This window comes from Anolis sagrei, chromosome 12, assembly GCF_037176765.1.
Source record: "Anolis sagrei isolate rAnoSag1 chromosome 12, rAnoSag1.mat, whole genome shotgun sequence".
Classification (NCBI taxonomy): Eukaryota; Metazoa; Chordata; class Lepidosauria; order Squamata; family Dactyloidae; genus Anolis; species Anolis sagrei.
Window position 1 is genome coordinate 18618287 of NC_090032.1, and position 24019 is coordinate 18642305.

Genomic DNA, 24019 nt, shown 5'->3' on the forward strand with positions numbered 1-24019 from the left:
TGAGCCAAGCTTTGTCCAGATTCATCATTGTTTGAGCGCACAGTGCTCAAATGGAGGTGAACGACAACTCCAAAACTCAAGGATGGAGGTGAACTACAACTCCAAAACTCGATCAATGCCCATCAAGCCCTTCCAGCATTTTCTGTTGGTCACGGGAGTTCCGTGTGCCAAGTTTGGTGGAGTTTGGAATGCTCTTTGATTGGAGGTGAACTATAAATCCCAGCGACTACAACTCCCAAATGACAAAATCAATCCCCCTCAACCCCAGTTTGGGCGTACTGGGTATTTGTGCCAAATTTGGTCCAGTGAATGAAAATATATCCTGCGGATCAGATATTTACATTACGATTCGGAACAGTAGCAAAATGACAGTTATGAAGTAGCAACGAAATATTGTTATGGTTGGGGGTCACCACAACGGTTCGAATCCAGGGAGCAGTGTGAGCTCCCATTTGTCAGCTCCAGCTTCTGAGAACCGCTTTGAGTCCCCCTCGGGGTGAGAAAAGCGGTATACAAATACTGTAAATAATAATAATAATCTAGGCAATGTCTCCTGGGCAATATCCTTGCAGACGGCCAATTCTCTCACACCAGAAGCGACTTGCAGTTTCTCTTCTCCTGACTAGACAATGGTGCAGTTCCCAAAAACAGTGATGAAAACATACTGTTTGGGGATGGATTCCTAGCTCAGAAATAGCCTTCACGTATGACCCGAGGTTTTCTCAGCTGCTCCAATGGCCTCTGGTCTGGTTGGCGGCATTTTTCTCAAGGCGCAATGTCATTCCTCGAGGCGTCCCCACTCAAATCCCCGCCAGCCATGTTCCTTGTCTCCTATCACCAATCATACATGCAAGGCCTCATTTCCACCATAAATGGGGATAGAAGAGGACCTTTTAGGATTCAGAGATGGGAAGGACGGGTCAAAATAGCCAAAGGTTTTCACACAAGCCAGAGGAAGCCTGCAGCAGTTTCCTATTATTATTATTATTATTATTATTATTATTATTATTATTAAATTTTATTTGTACCCCGCTAGGGGCCTGTCTAAGATCTTTGGGGAGGGTGTTCCAGAGACGGGGAGCCACCATGGAAAAGGCCCTGTCTCGTGTCCCCACCAAACGTGCTTGTGACACAGACGGGATCACGAGCAGGGCCTCTCCGGATGAACGAAGTGAGAGCGTGGGTTCGTAGATGGAGATGCGGTCACGCAGGTAGGCTGGTCCCAAACCGTTCAGGGCTTTGTAGGTAAGCACCTGCACCTTAAATTGGACTCGGAAAATAAACGGCAGCCAGTGGAGCTCCTTGAACAGGAGGGTTGACCTCTCTCTGTAAGGAGCACCGGTTAACATCCTGGCCGCTGCTCGTTGGACCAGTTGGAATTTCCGAGCCGTTTTCAATGGCAGCCCCACGTAGAGCGCATTGCAGTAATCCAACCTAGAGGTGACCAAGGCATGGACCACTCCGGCCAGATCAGCCTTCGCGAGGTACAGTCGCAGTTGGTGCATGAGTCTCAATTGTGCAAAAGCCCTCCCGGACACCGCCGACGCCTGAGCCTCAAGCGTGAGCGATGAGTCCAAGAGGACTCCCAAACTGCTGACTTGTGGCTTCAGGGGGAGTGCAACCCCGTCCAGCACAGGTTGCCACCCTATGCCCTGGTCAGGTTTACGATCAACCAGGAGGACCTCTGTCTTGTCGGGATTGATCTTCAGCTTGTTCCTCCTCATCCAGATAGACACAGCGGCCAAGGCACTCATCCAGCACCCGAGAGGCCTCCTTGGAGTTAGGTGGAAAGGAGTAGTAGAGTTGTGTGTCTTCTGCGTAGAGGTGGCACCCAACTCCAAAACTCCGGATGACCTCTCCCAGCGGTTTCATGTAGATGTTAAAGAGCATGGGAGACAGAATGGAACCTTGTGGGACCTCACAGGTCAACGGCCAGGTGTCCGAGCAGGCGTCTCCCAGCTTCACCATCTGGGATCAACCCTCCAGGAAGGACCGGAGCCACGACAAAACCATCCCAGAGAGACGACCCAGAAGGATACCATGATCGATGGTATCGAAAGCCACTGAGATGTCCAAGAGAACCAGCAGAGTCACACTCCCCCTGTCCAGGTCTCTACGGAGGTCATCCACCAAGGCGACCAAGGCTGCCTCGGTGCCGTGGCCAGACCTGAAACCAGACTGTGACTGATCTAGGTAGTTGATGTCATCCAAAAGTGACTGATCTAGATAGTTGATGTCATCCATGCCAAGATTGCCTGGGAAGAGCAAGATCGGACCCTTTCTTTCCTCTTTCCTCCCTTCTGCTGAGTTGACTGAACACAAACTACAACTCCCAGGATGCCATAGCATTGACCAACAGCACCCCAAGTATCAAACTGCATTTATTCTACAGTTACTTCATACCTGGAGATCAGGTAAGGGCCAACTTGGGCCTTCCAGGTGTTTTGGACTCCAACTCCCACCATTCCTAACAGCCTCAGGCCCTTTCCTCCCCCCCCCCCCCACCTCAGCCACTTAAGCTGAGCGGGAAACATGTAAAGCACATGGACAGGAACACAGAAAACTTCCAGGATATATTAAATCCGAAATCAATGCTTGACTTGAACTAAGAACAAGACAACTCCGGCTCAGCTTCTCACTTTTATACAGCATTGCCTGAACTGAACTTAAGCTAAACAACTTCTTGTTTAATAGACACCCATGAAATCATTCCGTTTCCCATGAATTTCTTTCACAATTTATTTCACACCTGGAGGGCCCAAGTTTGCCCATGTCTGTTCTAACCTGAGTGAAGGCTCTTTTGGATGGGCTCAAGGCACCCATGATTTTGAATGGTGTGCACTTGAACAGGAGTACACCGAAAACTTCCAGAATATATTAAATCCAAAATCAAAGCTTGACTTGAACTAGGAACAAGACAACTCCGGCTCAGCTTCTCACTTTTATGCAGCATTGCCTGAACTGAACTTAAGCTAAACAACTTCTTGTTTAATAGACACCTATGAAATCGTTCAATTTCCCATGCATTTCTTTCACAATTTATTTCATACCTGGAGGGCTCAAGTTTGTTCTAACCTGAGTGAAGGCTCTTTTGGGTGAGCTCAAGACACCCATGATTTTGAATGGTGTGCACTTGAACAGGAGTACATGAATAGAAACACTGAAAACTTCCAAAATATATTAAATCCAAAATCAAAGCTTGACTTGAATTAGGAACAAGAGAACTCCAGCTTAGTTTCTCACTCTTATGCAGCGTTGCCTGAACTGACCTTAAGCTAAACAACTTGTTGTTTAATAGACACCCATGAAATCATTCCGTTTCCCATGAATTTCTTTCACAAGTTACTTCATACCTGGAGGGCTCAAGTTTGTTCTAACCTGAGTGAAGTCACCTCTTCTCCTGACTTTCTCCTCAGCCATTGGGATCAAGAGAGAGAGAGAGAGAGGTGAAGATGTCCACATTTCGTGAAGGTAGGCGCAAAAACAAAGGAGGGAGCGGAGGTGGGAGATACCTCCAGCTGGAGGGTCTCTCTCTCTCTCTCTTGGTCCCAATGGCTGAAGTGAAAGTCAGGAGAAGAGGCGACTTTTGGTGCGCACGCTGGGGTCCTCAGACACGCCTCCGGACCCAAAGTGGGCCAGGCGTGGCGGCTCCGCCCCTTGGCCCACCCGCGGATTGGGGAGAGGAGAGGAGGCGGGTGGAGCGCCGGGGGATCGGGAAACGGAGCCGGTCATGGGGAAGGGATCGAATGCGGAGAACGATTGAGCGCCGGCTCTGCTCGCGCACCCGGTGGCCGGGTGGAGCAGGAACGAGAGGGGCGAGGCGAGGCTCAAGAGCCCGGCCCCTTTGGGAAGAGGATCGCCCGGCAGCGAGGCAAGAAAGCCGAGGCTCCCCCTGGACTGATAGGGCTGTTGTGAGCTGAGGGGGCGCTCCTCAAGTGGCAGTCGAGGGGCATTTACAGAGGCACCTCTGCGCCCCTGGCAAAAAAAGTGTTCAGCGACCGCTTACTTGGTGTAATGGATGAGCTGCCCCTGCTTGCCATCCGTTTCCAAAAAGGAAGAGAAGGACAGGTGGAGAGATCTTGAGTCTTCTCTGCCAAAAGGGTTCCTAAGACCATCATAAATATATGTATTCTGATGGTTTTTGGTGAGGTGCATTTACAGAGGTGCCTCTGCGCCCCTGGCAAAAAAAGTGTTCGGCGACCGCTTACTTCGCGTAATGGATGAGCCGCCGCTGCTCGCCATCCGTTTCCAAAAAGGAAGAGAAGGACAGGTGGAGAGATCTTGAGTCTTCTCTCCCAAAAGGGTTCCTAAGACCATCATAAATATATGTTTTCTGATGGTTTTTGGTGAGGGGCATTTACAGAGGTGCCTCTGCGCCCCTGGCAAAAAAAGTGTTCTGCGACCGCTTACTTCGCGTAATGGACGCGCCGCCCCTGGTGTAGATGTACTTAGGGCTCAGGTATCAACCCATAAGCTCAAGAGCCTGAATGACAGTGGACTGCTAGGACTTGGAACTGAAAACGAAGGGCAGGTTTGAATATGGAAGCCTTTTGTAAGGTTGTTTACAAATGGGCCGGTCCGTTTTGTGGCCCTCGTTTGAGTCAATCTCAGGTTTCCTGTTTGCAAGGGTAGAGCGGTCTGCCGAACCAGGGCTGCGCCTTGGTCCCGGCCTCTGCAGCCGCTCCATCTCTTTTGACAGCTTTGCCCGCCGTCCCCTTGTTCCCTAGCAACCGGGCGAGATCAATCTCAGCGCCACTCCATCCACCTGTCAACCTGCATCAACACCTCATCGCTCACCCCGGGGCCGGGCCGGTAATAGAGATGTATGCGGGGGCCCGGCCGGCATGGAGTGGACTGGGAATGGGGGCTGCATCCTCGAGTCCCTTGCAATCCCCTCGGTCCACGAAAGGCTTTGCAGATCAGGTTCACGGGGATGCGCGAGAGAGGCGCGAGAGCCATGTTTCAATACTTGCAGGATGGGGAAAGCTTGCTCTAGAGACGAGGACCCCATGGAGAAATGGGTTCCAGGTAACAGAAGAGCTTCCACCCAACGAGTTTCTTTCCTTGGAGATTTGGAAGTAGAGGCTCGATGGCTATCCCAACCAAACATTTTTTTTATCAGGTCGGGGTGAGCACCCAACCTTCAGCCCAGCTTACTGTCCACCTAAGCAGTTCCAAAACAGCTGTGAGCCGTGTGTCAGGAGCAACTTGAGAAACTACAAGTTGCTTCTGGAGTGAGAGAATTGGCCATCTGTAAGGATGTTGCCCAGAAGATACTCTGATGTTTCACCATCCCTGTGGGAGGCTACTTTCATGTCCCTGCATGAGAAGCTGGAGCTGGCAGACAGGAGCTCACCCTGCTCCCCAGATTCCTACCGCCAATGTTTTGGTCAGCAGGACGAGGGTTTAATGAGCAAACACCTCCCAACACCTAGGGCAACATTCATCTCTTGATTTTACCCTGATTGTTTCATGTCAGGAATTCCATTCCTCCAGGCAGGAAGCAGCCAGGCTTTGAAGCTGCAAGGCCATTCAATGGCAACATTCACCTCTTGATTTGTGCTTGGGCAATGCTTCTGCGTTTGGTGGTCACTGTATAAACTTGAAGCAAGTGTGAATGTTGCCATTTTTCACCTTGATTAGTATTAAATGGCCTTGCAGCCTCAAAAGCTGGCTGATTCCTGCCTGGGGTAATCCTTTGTTGGAAGGTGTTAGCTGCAAGGCCATTCAATGCTAATCGAGGTGGCCAATGGTAACATTCACGTCTTGATTTGGCCCTGATTGTTTCATGTCAAGAATTCCATTCCCCCAGGCAGGAAGCAGCCAGGCTTTGAAGCTGCAAGGCCATTCAATGGCAACATTCACCTCTTGATTGGTGCCTGGGCAATGCTGCTGCATTTGGTGGTCGCTGTATAAACTTGAAGTAAGTGTGAATGTTGCCATTCTCCACCTTGATTAGCATTGAATGGCCTTGCAGCTTCAAAACCTGGCTGCTTCCTGCCTGGGGGAATCCTTTGTTGGAAGGTGTTAGCTGCAAGGCCATTCAATGCTAATCGAGGTGGCCAACGGCAACATTCGGCTCTTGATTTGGCCCTGATTGTTTCATGTCAGGAATTCCATTCCCCCAGGCAGGAAGCAGCCAGGCTTTGAAGCTGCAAGGTCATTCAATGCTAATCAAGGTGGCCAATGGCAACATTCAGCTCTTGATTTGTGCCTAGGCAATGCTGCTGCGTTTGGTGGTCGCTGTATAAACTTGAAGCAAGTGTGAATGTTGCAGCTGTCCACCTTGATTAGCACTGAATGGCCTTGCAGCTTCAAAAGCTGGCTGCTTCCTGCCTGGGGGAATCCTTTGTTGGAAGGTGCTAGCTGCAAGGCCATTCAATGCTAATCGAGGTGGCCAATGGTAACATTCACATCTTGATTTGGTCCTGATTGTTTCATGTCAAGAATTCCATTCCCCCAGGCAGGAAGCAGCCAGGCTTTGAAGCTGCACGGCCATTCAATGCTAATCAAGGTGGCCAATGGCAACATTCAGCTCTTGATTTGTGCCTGGGCAATGCTGCTGCGTTTGGTGGTCGCTGTATAAACTTGAAGCAAGTGTGAATGTTGCAGCTGTCCACCTTGATTAGCACTGAATGGCCTTGCAGCTTCAAAAGCTGGCTGCTTCCTGCCTGGGGGAATCCTTTGTTGGAAGGTGTTAGCTGCAATGTCATTCAATGCTAATCGAGGTGGCCAACGGCAACATTCAGCTCTTGATTTGGCCCTGATTGTGTCATGTCAGGAATTCCATTCCCCCAGGCAGGAAGCAGCCAGGCTTTGAACCTCCAAGGTCATTCAATGCTAATCAAGACGAGCAATTGCAACATTCAACGGACAAGAGTTCTTTCTCCCACCTGGACATTATTCCACAGAGATGTATATAAAACTCACTTGCCTGGCTGCTTCCTGCCTGGGGGAATCATTTGTTGGGAGGTGTTAGCTGGCCCTGATTGATTCTTTTCCTGGCTGTCTCGCCTCATCCAGAAGCATTCTCTCCTGACATTTTGCCCACATCTTTGGCAGGCATCCTCCGAGATCTGCTGGAAGTGGGGTTCATATATCTGTGGTTAGCATTGAATAGCCTTGCAGCTTCAAAGCCTGGCTGCTTCCTGCCTGGGGGAGGAAATCATTTGTTGGGAGGTGTTAGCTGGCCCTGTTTGATTCTTTTCCTGGCTGTCTCGCCTCATCCAGAAGCATTCTCTCCTGACATTTTGCCCACATCTTTGGCAGGCATCCTCCGAGATCTGCTGGAAGTGGGGTTCATATATCTGTGGTTAGCATTGAATAGCCTTGCAGCTTCAAAGCCTGGCTGCTTCCTGCCTGGGGGAGGAAATCATTTGTTGGGAGGTGTTAGCTGGCCCTGTTTGATTCTTTTCCTGGCTGTCTCGCCTCATCCAGAGGCATTCTCTCCTGACATTTCGCCCACATCTATGGCAGGCATCCTCTGAGGTTGTGAGGTCTGTTGGAAGTGAGGCAAGTGGGGTTCATATATCTGTGATTAGCCTTGAATAGCCTTGCAGCTTCAGACTTCACAACCTCTGAAGATGCCTGCCATAGATGTGGGCAAAACGTCAGGAGAGAATGCTTCTGGAACATGTCCAGACAGCCTGGAAAACTCACAGGAACCCAGCCTTTTCCTTTGTTTGTGGGCGAGGGGCACACTGCGCTCTAAACCTTGGGTGTGTTTTCTCCTTGGCCAAAAGTGTAATTAACGCCCCGCTAATAAGCTGTGTGCCTCGTGTGCAAATTTAGGCTCATTAGTCTCTAATTTACTCTTTTCCGTCTATTCCCGGCAGGGGAAGGGGAGGTCACAGAGATGCACAGAGAGCCCCCTCCCCACTCGACAGACTTTTATCCCCTCCCACAGCTATAATTGGACCCACAAATTGCATCTCAATGGCAAACGCGCATTCGCACACCATGAAGGAACCTCAACGCTTGGGAGTGTTTCTCAACCTGGGGGTGCTATTCGATTATAGGTTAACTATAAATCCCAGCAATTACAAGTCCCAAATGTCAATGTCTATTTTCCCCAAGCTCCACCAGTGTTCACATTTGGGCATATTGAGTATCCGTTCCAAGTTTGGTCCAGATCCATCCTTTTTTGAGTCCACAGTGCTCTACCTGGACGTAGGTGAACTACAACTCCAAAACTCAAGGTCAATGTCCACTAAACCCTTCCTGTATTTTTTATTGGTCATGGGAGTTCTGGTTGCCAAGTTTGGTTCAATTCCATCGTTGGTGGAGTTCAGGATGTTCTTTGATTGTAGGTGAACTATACATCCCAGCAACTACAACTCCCAAATGTCAAGGTCTATTTTCCCCAAACTTCACCAGTGTTCACATTTGGGCATATTGAGTATCCGTTCCAAGTTTGGTCCAGATCCATCCTTTTTTGAGTCCACAGTGCTCTACCTGGATGTAGGTGAACTACAACTCCCAAAACTCAAGGTCAATGTCCACCAAACCCTTCCTGTATTTTTTATTGGTCATGGGAGTTCTGGTTGCCAAGTTTGGTTCAATTCCATCGTTGGTGGATTTCAGGATGTTCTTTGATTGTAGGTGAACTATACATCCCAGCAACTACAACTCCCAAATGTCAAGGTCTATTTTCCCCAAACTTCACCAGTGTTCACATTTGGGCATATTGAGTATCCGTGCAGAGTTTGGTCCAGATCCATCATTGTTTGAGTCCACAGTGATCTGGATGTAGGTGAACTACAACTCCAAAACCAAAGGACACTGCCCACCAAACGTTCTCCGCGTTCGATCTCTTCCCCATGACCGGCTCCCTTTCCTGATCCCCCGGCGCTCCACCCGCCTCCTCTCCTCTCCCCAATCCGCGGGTGGGCCAAGGGGCGAAGCCGCCATGCCTGGCCCGATTCGGGTCCGGAGGCGAGTCTGAAGACCCCAGCGTGCGCACCAAAAGTCGCCTCTTCTCCTGACTTTCTCTTCAGCCATTGGGAGAGAGTAGTAAACACTGGGATGTCTGTGGTGGAGGAGACACAAATAATCCAGGATGAACTGCTCCCTGAATGAAAGCCTTCACTTGGTGTTGGTGGAAGCAGGGGCGGCTCAACCCTTACACAAAGTAAGCATTTGCAGTATACTTGGTTTTGCCCCGGGGCGCTCTTGAGGTGCTCTTGGGGGAAAATAGACCTTAGAATCATAGAATCATAGAATCAAAGAGTTGGAAGAGACCTCATGGGCCATCCAGTCCAACCCCCCTGCCAAGGAATATTGCATTCAAATCATCCCTGACAGATCGCCATCCAGCCTCCGTTTAAAAGCTTCCAAAGAAGGAGCCTCCACCACACTCCGGAGCAGTGAGTTTCACTGCTGAACGGCTCTCACAGTCAGGAAGTTCTTCCTCATGTTCAGATGGAATCTCCTCTCTTGTAGTTTGAAGCCATTGTCCCATTGCGTCCTAGTCTCCAAGGAAGGAGAAAACAAGCTTGCTCCCTCCTCCTCCCTATGGCTTCCTCTCACATATTTATACATGGCTATCATATCTCCTCTCAGCCTTCTCTTCTTCAGGCTAAACATGACCAGCTCCTTAAGCCGCTCCTCATAGGGCTTGTTCTCCAGACCCTTGATTATTTTAGTCACCCTCCTCTGGACACATTCCAGCTTGTCAATATCTCTCTTGAATTGTGGTGCCCAGAATGGGACACAATATTCCAGGTGTGGTCTAACCAAAGCGGAATAGAGCATGAGGAGCATGACTTCCCTGGACCTAGACACTAGGCTCCTTTTGATGCAGGCCAAAATCCCATTGGCTTTTTTTGCCGCCACATCACATTGTTGGCTCATGTTTAACTTGTTCTCCATGAGGACTCCATATGCGAGTTGTAGTTACTGGGATGTATAGTTCACCTACAATCAAAGAGCATTCTGAACTCCACCAATGATGGAATTGAACCAAATATGGCACACAGAACTCCCACGACAAACAGAAAATATATCTCAATGATTGGTTGGGGGGCGGGGGGGGGGGCGGCAAAATACTGTCTGCATACCGTTGAAAATTACCTAGGGAAAATAGACCTTGACATTTGGGAGTTGTAGTTACTGGGATGTATAGTTCACCTACAATCAAAGAGCATTCTGAACTCCACCAATGACGGAATTGAACCAAATATGGCACACAGAACTCCCACGACAAACAGAAAATATATATCAATGATTGGTTGGGGGGGCGGGGGGGGGGCGGCAAAATACTGTCTGCATACCGTTGAAAATTACCTAGGGAAAATAGACCTTGACATTTGGGAGTTGTAGTTACTGGGATGTATAGTTCACCTACAATCAAAGAGCATTCTGAACTCCACCAATGATGGAATTGAACCAAATATGGCACACAGAACTCCCACGACAAACAGAAAATATATCTCAATGATTGGTTGGGGGGGGCGGGGGGGGGGCGGCAAAATACTGTTTGCATACCGTTGAAAATTACCTAGGGAAAATAGACCTTGACATTTGGGAGTTGTAGTTACTGGGATGTATAGTTCACCTACAATCAAAGAGCATTCTGAACTCCACCAATGATGGAATTGAACCAAATATGGCACACAGAACTCCCACGACAAACAGAAAATATATCTCAATGATTGGTTGGGAGGGGGGGCGGGGGGGGGGGCAAAATACTGTTTGCATACCGTTGAAAATTACCTAGGGAAAATAGACCTTGACATTTGGGAGTTGTAGTTACTGGGATGTATAGTTCACCTACAATCAAAGAGCATTCTGAACTCCACCAATGATGGAATTGAACCAAATATGGCACACAGAACTCCCACGACGAACAGAAAATATATATCAATGATTGGTTGGGGGGGTGGGGGGGGGGGCGGCAAAATACTGTCTGCATACCGTTGAAAATTACCTAGGGAAAATAGACCTTGACATATGCGAGTTGTGGTTACTGGGATGTATAGTTCACCTACAATCAAAGAGCATTCTGAACTCCACCAATGATGGAATTGAACCAAATATGGCACACAGAACTCCCACGACAAACAGAAAATATATATCAATGATTGGTTGGGGGGGCGGGGGGGGGGGGGGCGGCAAAATACTGTTTGCATACCGTTAAAAATTACCTAGGGAAAATAGACCTTGACATTTGGGAGTTGTAGTTACTGGGATGTATAGTTCACCTACAATCAAAGAGCATTCTGAACTCCACCAATGATGGAATTGAACCAAATATGGCACACAGAACTCCCACGACAAACAGAAAATATATATCAATGATTGGTTGGGGGGGTGGGGGGGGGGGCGGCAAAATACTGTCTGCATACCGTTGAAAATTACCTAGGGAAAATAGACCTTGACATATGCGAGTTGTGGTTACTGGGATGTATAGTTCACCTACAATCAAAGAGCATTCTGAACTCCACCAATGATGGAATTGAACCAAATATGGCATACAGAACTCCCACGAGGAACAGAAAATATATATCAAAGATTGGTTGGGGGGGTGGGGGGGGGGGGCGGCAAAATACTGTCTGCATACCGTTGAAAATTACCTAGGGAAAATAGACCTTGACATTTGGGAGTTGTAGTTACTGGGATGTATAGTTCACCTACAATCAAAGAGCATTCTGAACTCCACCAATGATGGAATTGAACCAAATATGGCACACAGAACTCCCACGACAAACAGAAAATATATCTCAATGATTGGTTGGGGGGGCGGGGGGGGGGGGCGGGGCAGCAAAATACTGTCTGCATACCGTTGAAAATTATCTAGGGAAAATAGACCTTGACATTTGGGAGTTGTAGTTACTGGGATGTATAGTTCACCTACAATCAAAGAGCATTCTGAACTCCACCAATGATGGAACTGAACCAAATATGGCACACAGAACTCCCACGACGAACAGAAAATATATATCAATGATTGGTTGGGGTGGGGTGGGGTGGTCGGCAAAATACTGTTTGCTTACCGTTGAAAATTACCGTAGCCTCCCCATCCCGCCATCTTTCTCCCTCTGCCGTCGCATCTTCCGATTGCTTTCTAATCGCTCTTCATCTGTCTAATCTCTATGCATTTCTGATCTCGCTTATCTGGCCTCCATCTGTTTCACATCGATCTCTTTATCCTCTCGATCTGCAATCTCTCCTGCCTGTCGACTTTCCAACCCGCTGACCGGCCTTTTCTCTATTCATCTGTCGTGCGCAAGTGTGCGCTTTCGGATGGGGCGATGCTCCGAGATGCCTCCCTCATCCGTCCCAGAGTCTCCGTTCTCTCCCTTTTCCTTCCTCCCCGAAATAAGAAAATTAGCACAGGGGGAAAAAAAAGAAGAAAGAAAGAAAGAAAAGCAAACCCGCCTTGCCTAGTCAAGTGGCAAATGTAATTCAATTGTTACCCGGGACAGGCAGTAACAAAGATGACATTGACAGTCGTAATTATGTTCCACTTTCAAAAACGAACCCGCGGCTCTCCCGGCGTTTGGAGAGGCCTCGGCGCCCGAAAGGCAGATAAAGGCTGCGCGAGGAACGTAATTGGTTTCTCTTCTGGCGCTGACCTGTGCGCCACCGCCGAGCTCGTATTTTGAGATGCGGAACAGAGGAACGGCCCTCCCTCCTTCCGACTCTTTGGCTGCAAAGGGAAAGGCCTCTACCACCTCTAACATGAAGACAGTGTTTTTCAACCTGTGGGGTCACCAAAGACCATCAGAAAACACATATTTCTGATGATCTTAGGAAACCAGCCCGGGTTGGAGTGGGTTTCCAACCAATTGTGTGTAGCCTGTTGTCGACCTTTGCAACCCAAAAGACAGTTGCATCTGTAAAGTAGGAAAATAAGGTACCACCTTAAAGTGTGGGTGTGATGGCGCGAGTGGCACCACCTATGTATAGAACTGTTAGTTGCAAGATTTAAACTGTTGTATTATGCTTAATCCTGCCCCTTTTACCATGTTTATGTACAGTTGTACGGATTGGTTGCTTGTAGCTGTCAATCAGTACTGTTTGGCTCCACCTCTTCCTGGAGAAGGGGAGAACTTCCTTTTTCTTTTCATTCTGCCATCAGAGTTTGTACCAGATGGATGTGAGTAAGAGACTTGATTCTTAAAGACCCTGATTTAAGTTACCTCTTAGCACCTCTAGGAACAAAGCTAAAGCAATCTAATGTACAGGTGGTCTTTTCATCCCTCCTCCCAATCATAAAACACGGTCCTACAAAGGCCAGAAAAATAGTACAGGTCAATAACTGGCTTAGAAAATAGTGTCAGGAGGAACGCTTTGGCTTCCTTGACCATGGCCTGCTTTTCCAGGAGGATAGCCTACTGGCAAGGGATGAGGTGCATCTCACACAAGTAGGAAAACACCTTTTTGCTCACAGACTCACAAACCTCATTAGGCGCACTTTAAACTAGGCCCACTGGAGGAGGGGGACAACAGCCTTGCGAACACTACTTTACCCACAATGTCAAGGAACCGCCAGAAGGCTAAACGGAGGGCTGCACAAACACAAAATGGACCAAGTACCGAAAGCACAATAATCCTAATTAAACCAACAATGTGATGTGGCGGCAAAAAAAGCCAATGGGATTTTGGCCTGCATCAATAGGAGCATAGTGTCTAGATCTAAGGAAGTAATGCTACCCCTATATTCTGCTTTGGTTAGACCACATCTGGAATATTGTGTCCAATTCTGGGCACCACAATTCAAGAGAGATATTGACAAGCTGGAATGTGTCCAGAGGAGGGCGACTAAAATGATCAAGGGTCTGGAGAACAAGCCCTATGAGGAGCGGCTTAGGGAACTGGGCATGTTTAGCCTGAAGAAGAGAAGGCTGAGAGGAGATATGATATGTGAGAGGAAGCCACAGGGAGGAGGGAGCAAGCTTGTTTTCTGCTTCCTTGGAGACTAGGACGCGGAACAATGGCTTCAAACTACAAGAGAGGAGATTCCATCTGAACATTAGGAAGAACTTCCTGACTGTGAGAGCCGTTCAGCAGTGGAACTCTCTGCCCCGGAGTGTGGTGGAGGCTCCTTCTTTGGAAGCTTTTAAACAGAGACTGGATGGCCATCTGTCAGGGTTGATTTGAATGCAATATTCCTGCTTCTTGGCAGAATGGGGTTGGACTGGATGGCCCAAGAGGTCTCTTCCAACTCTTTGATTCTATGATTCTATGATTCTATGAGGCTAAATTAACTTATTTATGAGGCCATAAAGAAGACTCCAGCAAAGCATTCCAGCGGGGAAGCATGCGGGGAATGTGGAAGAGCTTCATCAGCGTCGCAGATGGACGATGAAAGTGACAGCTCCCCTGGCGGTCCACTGTCATCCAGGCTCTTGAGCTTATGAGTCGATACCTGAGCCCTAAGTACATCTACACCAGGCCTGGGCCAACTTTTGGACTCCAACTCCCACCATTCCTAACAGCCTCGAACCACTTCCTTTCCCCCCGCAGCCGCTAACCTTCACTCAGGTTAGAACAGGCATGGGCAAACTTCGGCACCCATGAACGATTTCATGGGTGTCTATTAAACAAGAAGTCATTTTGGTTAAGTTCAGTTCAGGCAACGCTGCATAAGAGTGAGAAGCTAAGCCAGAGCTCTCTTGTCCCTAGTTCAAGTCAAGCTTAAACTAGGAATTGTGGGTGAGTGTCAGCTGCATTAAGATCACTCTGACCAAAAGGTCATGAGTTCGAAGCCAGCCCGGGTTGGAGTGGGTTTCCAACCAATTGTGTAGCCTGTTGTCAACCTTTGCAACCCGAAAGACATTTGCATCTGTCAGGTAGGAAAATTAAGTACCGCCTTAAAGTGTGGGGAGGCTAAATTAACTGATTTATGAGGCCATAAAGAAGACTCCAGCAAAGCATTCCAGCGGGGAAGCATGCGGGGAATGCGGAAGTGCTTCATCAGCGTTGCAGATGGACGATGAAAGCGGCCAGAAAAGAGTTAAATAGCCTCTGTGTATGTCTGTATATGTTTGTATGTCAAAAATTGGCATTGAATGTTTGCCATATATGTGTACATTGTAATCCGCCCTGAGTCCCCTGCGGAATGAGAAGGGCGGAATATAAAAGCTATAAATAATAATAATAATAATAATAATAATAATAATAATCCCTTTGACAGAGAACGCTGAAGAACAAAATCTGGCTACCAGTATTAAAATACTCAAAAATCGCAACAGCAAAACAGCAGGGGGGAAACAAACAGGCACATAAAATCACTCTCAACAAAAGATTCCCCCCAGGCACTTCCAAGCCATTGAATGCTAATCAAGGTGATCAGCTGAAACATTCACACCTAGCCCCAGCAGACAAGAGTCCTTTGTCTCACCCTGGTCATTCCACAGATATATAAACCCATTTTTCCTACTTCCAACAGACCTCGCTACCTCTGAGGATGCTTGCCATAGATGCAGGCGAAACGTCAGGAGAAAAATTGCCTCCAGAACATGGCCATATAGCCCGGAAAAACCTACAACAACCCAGTGATCCCGGCCATGAAAGCCTTCGACAATACACAGTACACCCTCTATCCACCTTTGCTCAGCCTTCCTTATGGTCCAGCTCTTGCACCCACACCTCCCAACAAAGAACTGCCCCCAGGCAGGAAGCAGACAGGCTTTGAAGCTGCAAGGCCATTCAATGCAATTTGCACTCTCTTCAGCCTTAGAAAAAGACAAGCCATTAAATGCTAATCAAGGTGATCAGCTGAAACATTCACATCTAGCCCCAGCAGACAAGAGTCCTTTGTCTCACCCTGGTCGTTCCACAGATATATAAACCCATTTTTCCTACTTCCAACAGACCTCACTACCTCTGAGGATGCTTGACATAGATGCAGGCGAAACGTCAGGAGAAAAATTGCCTCCAGAACATGGTCATATAGCCCGGAAAAACCTACAACAACCCAGATGGTCTTTGGAGACCCCTCTGACGCCCCCTCGCGACCCCCCAGGGGTCCCGACCCCCAGGTTGAGAAAGGCTGCCTTAGTGGCTGAGAAACCCCATCTACACCAGGATTTTGGCCTGCATCAATAGGAGCCTAGTGTCTAGATCTAAGGAAGTAATGCTACCCATGCTCTATTCTGCTTTGGTTAGACCACATCTGGAATATTGTGTCCAATTCTGGGCACCACAATTCAAGAGAGATATTGACAAGCTGGAATGTGTCCAGAGGAGAGCGACTAAAATGATCAAGCGTCTGGAGAACAAGCCCTATGAGGAGCGGCTTAAGGAGCTGGGCATGTTTAGCCTGAAGAAGAGAAGGCTGAGAGGAGATATGATAGCCATGTATAAATATGTGAGAGGAAGCCACAGGGAGGAGGGAGCAGATCAAGGGTCTGGAGAACAAGCCCTATGAGGAGCGGCTTAAGGAGCTGGGCATGTTGAGCCTGAAGAAGAGAAGGCTGAGAGGAGATATGATAGCCATGTATAAATATGTGAGAGGAAGCCACAGGGAGGAGGGAGCAGATCAAGGGTCTGGAGAACAAGCCCTATGAGGAGCGGCTTAGGGAACTGGGCATGTTTAGCCTGAAGAAGAGAAGGCTGAGAGGAGACATGATAGCCATGTATAAATATGTGAGAGGAAGCCACAGGGAGGAGGGAGCAGATCAAGGGTCTGGAGAACAAGCCCTATGAGGAGCGGCTTAGGGAACTGGGCATGTTGAGCCTGAAGAAGAGAAGGTTGAGAGGAGATATGATAGCCATGTATAAATATGTGAGAGGAAGCCACAGGGAGGAGGGAGCAGATCAAGGGTCTGGAGAACAAGCCCTATGAGGAGCGGCTTAGGGAACTGGGCATGTTGAGCCTGAAGAAGAGAAGGTTGAGAGGAGATATGATAGCCATGTATAAATATGTGAGAGGAAGCCACAGGGAGGAGGGAGCAGATCAAGAGTCTGGAGAACAAGCCCTATGAGGAGCGGCTTAGGGAACTGGGCATGTTTAGCCTGAAGAAGAGAAGGCTGAGAGGGGATATGATAGCCATGTATAAATATGTGAGAGGAAGCCACAGGGAGGAGGGAGCAGATCAAGGGTCTGGAGAACAAGCCCTATGAGGAGCGGCTTAAGGAGCTGGGCATGTTTAGCCTGAAGAAGAGAAGGCTGAGAGGAGATATGATAGCCATGTATAAATATGTGAGAGGAAGCCACAGGGAGGAGGAGGGAGCAAGCTTGTTTTCTGCTTCCTTGGAGACTAGGACGCAATGGAACAATGGCTTCAAACTACAAGAGAGGAGATTCCATCTGAACTTGAGGAAGAACTTCCTGACTGTGAGAGAGCCGTTCAGCAGTGGAACTCTCTGCCCCGGAGTGTGGTGGAGGCTCCTTCTTTGGAAGCTTTTAAGCAGAGGCTGGATGGCCATCTGTCAGGGGTGATTTGAATGCAATATTCCTGCTTCTTGGCAGAATGGGGTTGGACTGGATGGCCCAGGAGGTCTCTTCCAACTCTTTGATTCTATGATTCTATGATTCTATTAAGAGTTGCTAAAAGAAATCCCTCTACTGCTGAGAAAAGAAGTTAACAATAGAAGGGACTCTTGTCAATAAGAGGAATCCTAGATTCTATGCGTCTATGAATGCCTCAGTGCCGAAGAAAAACCCTTACCAAAAATAAGACTCTGCCACAAAGAGAGAGGCCTCGGAAACTAAGAGGAATTCTTCTACGGCTGGGAAAAGCCATCAGCAAGAGCAAAGGCTTTACTATCAAGAGGAAGTCCTCTACTACTAAGAGGAATTCTTCTATGAAAAGTGCTTCTCAAGCTTCCTAATGCCGTGACCCCTTCATAGCATTCCTCGTGTTGTTATTGTCGTTCATTCGTTCAGTCGTTTCCGACTCTTCGTGACTTCATGGACCAGTCCACGCCAGAGCTCCCTGTTCTTTGAGCGCAGTGGTTCTCAACCTTCGTAATGCCGTGACCCCTTAATACAGGGCCTCACGTTGTGGTGACCCCCAACCATAAAATTATTATTATTGCTACTTCCTAACGGTAATTGTGTTACTGTTATGAATCATAATGTAGGATGTATTTTCATTCACTGGACCAAATTTGGCACCAATACGCAACAACAGCGCTCCATGCCGTCATGTCAGCCACATGACCGTGGAGATGTCTATGGACAACACCGGCTCTTTGGCCTAGAAATTGAGCACCAACTCCCAGAGTTGAACACGACTGGACTTAATGTCAGGGGAAAACTTTTACCTTACGTTACCCAATATGCCCAAATTTGAATACTGGTGGGGTTGGAGGGATAATTGATTATGTCATTTGGGAGTTGTAGTTGCTGGGATTTATAGTTCACCTACAATCAAAGAGCATTCTGAACTCCACCAGAGATGGAATTGACCCATACTTGGCACACAGAACTCCCACAACCAACAAAAAATACTGGAAGGGTTTGGTGAGCACTGACCTTGAGTTTGGGAGTTGTGGTTCACCTGTATCCAGAGAGCATTGCAGACTCAAACAATGATGGATCTGGACCAAACTTGGCACAGATACTCAATATGCTCTAATGTGAACACTGGTGGAGTTTGGGGAAAATAGACCTTGACATTTGGGAGATGCAGTTGCTGGGATTTATAGTTTACCTGCAACAAAGAGCCCCCGCCTGCTCCACACCCCTGCCGGCCGGCGGGAGAGCGACACAGGCGAGGGGCACCCAAGGAACCACTCGGCCATCTCTCACCTCCTTCTGCCATCAGAAGGAGATGAGGGACAGGCGGATGGCTTCGCGCGCGGGAGTGCCAGTGGCTCTGGGGGTCGGCCGCCATTTGGGAGGGGACGTGGCCAGCCAATGCGGCTTCGCGACCCCCAGAAAATGGCCAAGCGACCCCCCGAAGGGTCGCGACCCCGAGGTTGAGAACCGCTGTTTTAGCGGATTTGGCCAGGGTGGTCCATGCTTTAGTCACCTCCAGATTGGACTACTGTAATGCACTCTATGTGGGGCTGCCCTTGAAAACGGCCCAGAAATTCCAACTGGTCCAACGGGCGGCGGCCAGGTTGTCAGCTGGGGCTCTTTACAAGGAACCCCATTGGCTGCCGTTCATTTTCCGGTCCCCATTCAAGGTGCAGGTGCTTACCTACAAAGCCCTAAATGGTTTGGGACCCGCCTACCTGCGTGACCACATCTCTGCATACGAACCCATACGAGGGAGGGAAGATGAAAGGAAGGAAGGAGAAAAGGGGAGAGAGGGAGGGAAGAGAAATGGAAGGAAGGAAGAACAAAATGGTGGAAGGGATGGATGGAAGGAGAAAGCGGGAGAGAAGAAAGGATGAAAGGACGGAAGAGAATGAAGGGGGGGGGGGAGAAAGAGGGAGGGAAGGAAGGGAAGGGAAGGAGGAATGAGAGAAAGAAGGAAAAAATGACAAAAGGGAAGGAAGGAAGGAAGGAAGGAAGGAAGGAAGGAAAAGAGGGAGAGAGGGAAGGAAGGATGAAATGATGGAAGGAAGGAGAGAGGGAGAAAGAGGGTGGGAAGAAAGAAGGAAAGAGAGAAGGAAGGAAGGAAGGAAGGAAGAACGGAAGGAAGGAAGGAAGGAAGGAAGAAAAGGGAGAGAGGGAGGGAAGATAGGAAGGAAGGAAGGAAGGAAGGAGAAAAAGGGAGAGAGGGAGGGAAGATGGAGGGAGGGAGGGAGGGAGGGAAGGAAGGAAGGAAGGAAGGAAGGAAGAAAGGAAGGACAAAATGGTGGAAGGGTTAGACGGAAGGAGAAAGAGGAAGGGAAGGAAGGAAGGAATGAAGGAAGGAAAAGAGGGAGAGAGGGAAGGAAGGAAGGATGGAAGGATGGAAGGAAGGAGAGAGGGAGAAAGAGGGTGGGAAGAAAGAAGGAAAGAGAGAAGGAAGGAAGGAAGGAAGGAAGAACGGAAGGAAGGAAGGAAGGAAGGAAGGAAGGAAGGAAGGAAGAAAAGGGAGAGAGGGAGGGAAGATAGGAAGGAAGGAAGGAAGGAAGGAAGGAGAAAAAGGGAGAGAGGGAGGGAAGATGGAGGGAGGGAGGGAAGATGGAGGGAGGGAGGGAGGGAGGGAGGGAGGGAGGGAGGGAGGGAAGGAAGGAAGGAAGGAAGGAAGGAAGGAAGGAAGGAAGAAAGGAAGGACAAAATGGTGGAAGGGTTAGACGGAAGGAGAAAGAGGAAGGGAAGGAAGGAAGGAATGAAGGAAGGAAAAGAGGGAGAGAGGGAAGGAAGGAAGGATGAAAGGATGGAAGGAAGGAGAGAGGGAGAAAGAGGGTGGGAAGAAAGAAGGAAAGAGAGAAGGGAGGAAGGAAGGAAGGAAGGAAGAACGGAAGGAAGGAAGGAAGGAAGGAGGAAAAGGGAGAGAGGGAGGGAAGATAGGAAGGAAGGAAGGAAGGAAGGAGAAAAAGGGAGAGAGGGAGGGAAGATGGAGGGAGGGAGGGAGGGAGGGAGGGAGGGAGGGAAGGAGGGAAGGAAGGAAGGAAGGAAGGAAGGAAGGAAGGAAGAAAGGAAGGACAAAATGGTGGAAGGGTTAGACGGAAGGAGAAAGAGGAAGGGAAGGAAGGAAGGAAGGAGTGAAGGAAGGAAAAGAGGGAGAGAGGGAAGGAAGGAAGGAAGGATGAAAGGATGGAAGGAAGGAGGGAGAGAGGGAGAAAGAGGGAGGGAAGAAAGAAGGAAAGAGAGAAGGAAGGAAGGAAAGAAGGAAAGAGAGAAGGAAGGAAGGAAAGAAGGAAAGAAGGAAGGAAGGAAGGAAAGAAGGATAGGATGGTGAGAGTTAAGAGGGCCTGAGAAAAGAGCTCAAATAGCCTCGGTTTGCCCATACGTGATCTATAGAGCACTGTGGACTCAAAGAATGATAGATCTGGACCAAACTTGGCACAAATACTCAATATGACCAAAGAAAGAACAGCAAACAAAAACAGCAAACAAGGAACAACACTCAGAAAACAGGGGAATTCCAGACAAAAAAACATTTAGGGCCAGCTAACACCCCCAACAAAGAATTCCCCCGGGCAGGAAGCAGCCAGGGTTTGTAGCTGCAAGGCCATCCAATGTTAACCAAGTGTGAATGTTGATTAACATTGAATGACCCCAAAGCTTCAACTTACTGGAGGGGTTTAAGGGGGCTGACCCACCATAGTGGGAGTTGTAGTTCACCCTGTAGCTAAAGAGCATACAGTACCCCACTGATGATGCATCTAGAGCAAACTTGCCCAGCATAACAAACTTGGAAGTACTGATGGAGTTTGGGGGGGGGGGTTAACCTGGCATGATGGGAGTTGTAGTTCACCCACAACAATTAAAATGGAAAGGGAAAAGGTTGATGCAGTTTTCCGACGTCTAGGAGCAAACCATTAGAATAAACAAGAGGCGCCTTAGTAATTAATATGCAATGTTTTAAAAATGCAAATCGCCGTTGCTGCAAAGCATTGGAAGAGACGCAAGGAGCGCCTTAACGCTTTCGTTTTCTTTTTGCCTCCTTAATGATGACAGACCTCAAAACGAGCTCCTCTTTGCCTTGGGGAGGAACTCGGAATGCTCTCTAATAGGCAGAATGGGGGGAATTTCAGAAAGCGGGATCACAGCGTTGGGAGAAGACATATATATATAGCCATTCTCCCTTCCCCACCCACTGAAATCCTCATTAGGAGCCTCAACCCACCCGTACCATCTGTATTTTCCAAAAGGGTGCTCATCAAACGCAAAGGCATGTTTGACAGCGGTGTCTCTTTCGGTTGGCCCCAATTTCTGCAAAGCGAACGCTAACCTGCCGGAGACAAACAAACAAAGCGGGACAAAGCCCCTGCCTTTTGGATCAGGAGCCTTTCCAAGCCAAGAGCATCACTCTTGGGATTAAGACATTGGTTATTCTCAACCTTCCTAATGCAGTTCCTCATGTTGTTGGGATTTATAGTTCACCTACAATCAAAGAGCATTCTGAACTCCACCAATGATGGCATTGAACCATTGCTGACGTCTTCTTTATGGCCTCATAAATTAGTTAACCCGGGCTGGCTTCGAACTCATGACCTTTTGGTCAGAGTGATCTTAATGCAGCTGACACTCAGCCACAATCCCTAGTTCAAGCTTGACTTGAACTAGGGACAAGAGAGCTCTGGCTTAGCTTCTCACTCTTATGCAGCGTTGCCTGAACTGAACTTAACCAAAATGACTACTTGTTTAATAGACACCCATGAAATCTTTCATGGGTGCCGAAGTTTGCCCATGCCTGTTCTAACCTGAGTGAAGGTTAGCGGCTGTGGGGGAAAAGGAAGTAATTCGAGGCTGTTAGGAATGGTGGGAGTTGGAGTCCAAAAGTTGGCCCAGGCCTGGTGTAGATGTACTTAGGGCTCAGGTATCGACCCATGGTGGGAGTTGGAGTCCAAAGGTTGGCCCAGGCCTGGTGTAGATGTACTTAGGGCTCAGGTATCGACCCATGGTGGGAGTTGGAGTCCAAAGGTTGGCCCAGGCCTGGTGTAGATGTACTTAGGGCTCAGGTATCGACCCATGGTGGGAGTTGGAGTCCAAAGGTTGGCCCAGGCCTGGTGTAGATGTACTTAGGGCTCAGGTATCGACCCATGGTGGGAGTTGGAGTCCAAAGGTTGGCCCAGGCCTGGTGTAGATGTACTTAGGGCTCAGGTATCGACCCATGGTGGGAGTTGGAGTCCAAAGGTTGGCCCAGGCCTGGTGTAGATGTACTTAGGGCTCAGGTATCGACCCATGGTGGGAGTTGGAGTCCAAAGGTTGGCCCAGGCCTGGTGTAGATGTACTTAGGGCTCAGGTATCGACCCATGGTGGGAGTTGGAGTCCAAAAGTTGGCCCAGGCCTGGTGTAGATGTACTTAGGGCTCAGGTATCGACCCATGGTGGGAGTTGGAGTCCAAAGGTTGGCCCAGGCCTGGTGTAGATGTACTTAGGGCTCAGGTATCGACCCATGGTGGGAGTTGGAGTCCAAAGGTTGGCCCAGGCCTGGTGTAGATGTACTTAGGGCTCAGGTATCGACCCATGGTGGGAGTTGGAGTCCAAAGGTTGGCCCAGGCCTGGTGTAGATGTACTTAGGGCTCAGGTATCGACCCATGGTGGGAGTTGGAGTCCAAAGGTTGGCCCAGGCCTGGTGTAGATGTACTTAGGGCTCAGGTATCGACCCATGGTGGGAGTTGGAGTCCAAAGGTTGGCCCAGGCCTGGTGTAGATGTACTTAGGGCTCAGGTATCGACCCATGGTGGGAGTTGGAGTCCAAAGGTTGGCCCAGGCCTTAGGGCTCAGGTATCAACCCATAAGCTCAAGAGCCTGGATGACAGTGGACCGCCAGGGGAGCTGTCACTTTCATCGTCCACCTGCGACGCTGATGAAGCACTTCTGCTTTCCCCGCATGTTTCCCCGCTGGAATGCTTTGCTGGAGTCTTCTTTATGGACTCATAAATCAGTTAATTTAGCCTCCCCACACTTTAAGGTGGTACCTTATTTTCCTACTTGACAGATGCAACTGTCTTTCGGGTTCGACAACAGGCTACACACAATTGGTTGGAAACCCACTCCAACCTGGGCTGGCTTCGAACTCATGACCTTTTTGGTCAGAGTGATCTTAATGCAGCTGACACTCAGCTAGCTGCGCCACAATCCCGGTGCTATCTATCTATTTGCTAAACTGCTTCGCGTCAGATGGGTAACAGTAGGAGACTCCGTATTATCTGACATTTTCATTTATCCAATGTTCCGCTGGGCCGTTTATGTCGGATAAGCAAGACTCTACTGTATATATTTTTTTGCCAAATTGTGCCGGTGACTCACCAAACTCTCCTGACCCCACAACGATAGGTCATGGCAGAAATGTATCCAATTGTCTGGTGATTATGTGGAAAAGCGAATAGTGGTAGTTAAAGAGCACATTCTAAGGATTGGAAGATCTGTGCACAATGGGTACCCAGGATGAGAGAACTGTGAGACGCTGGTTGCGGAACTAGACTTCTGTGACGGCTTCAGAAAACTTGTTCATTGTTGGCAGAAATGTATCCAATTGTATGGAGATTATGTGGAAAAGTGAGTAGTGGGAGTTAAAG

The 24019-nt window shown here is 48.7% G+C and overlaps 1 protein-coding gene across 23 annotated transcripts in view; it reads right to left on the bottom strand.

The window, feature by feature from the left end:
- NRXN2 (neurexin 2) overlaps positions 1–24019 on the bottom strand; it is an 888378-nt gene that overhangs the window by 162093 nt on the left and 702266 nt on the right. The gene's annotated exons all lie outside the window — the stretch shown is intronic.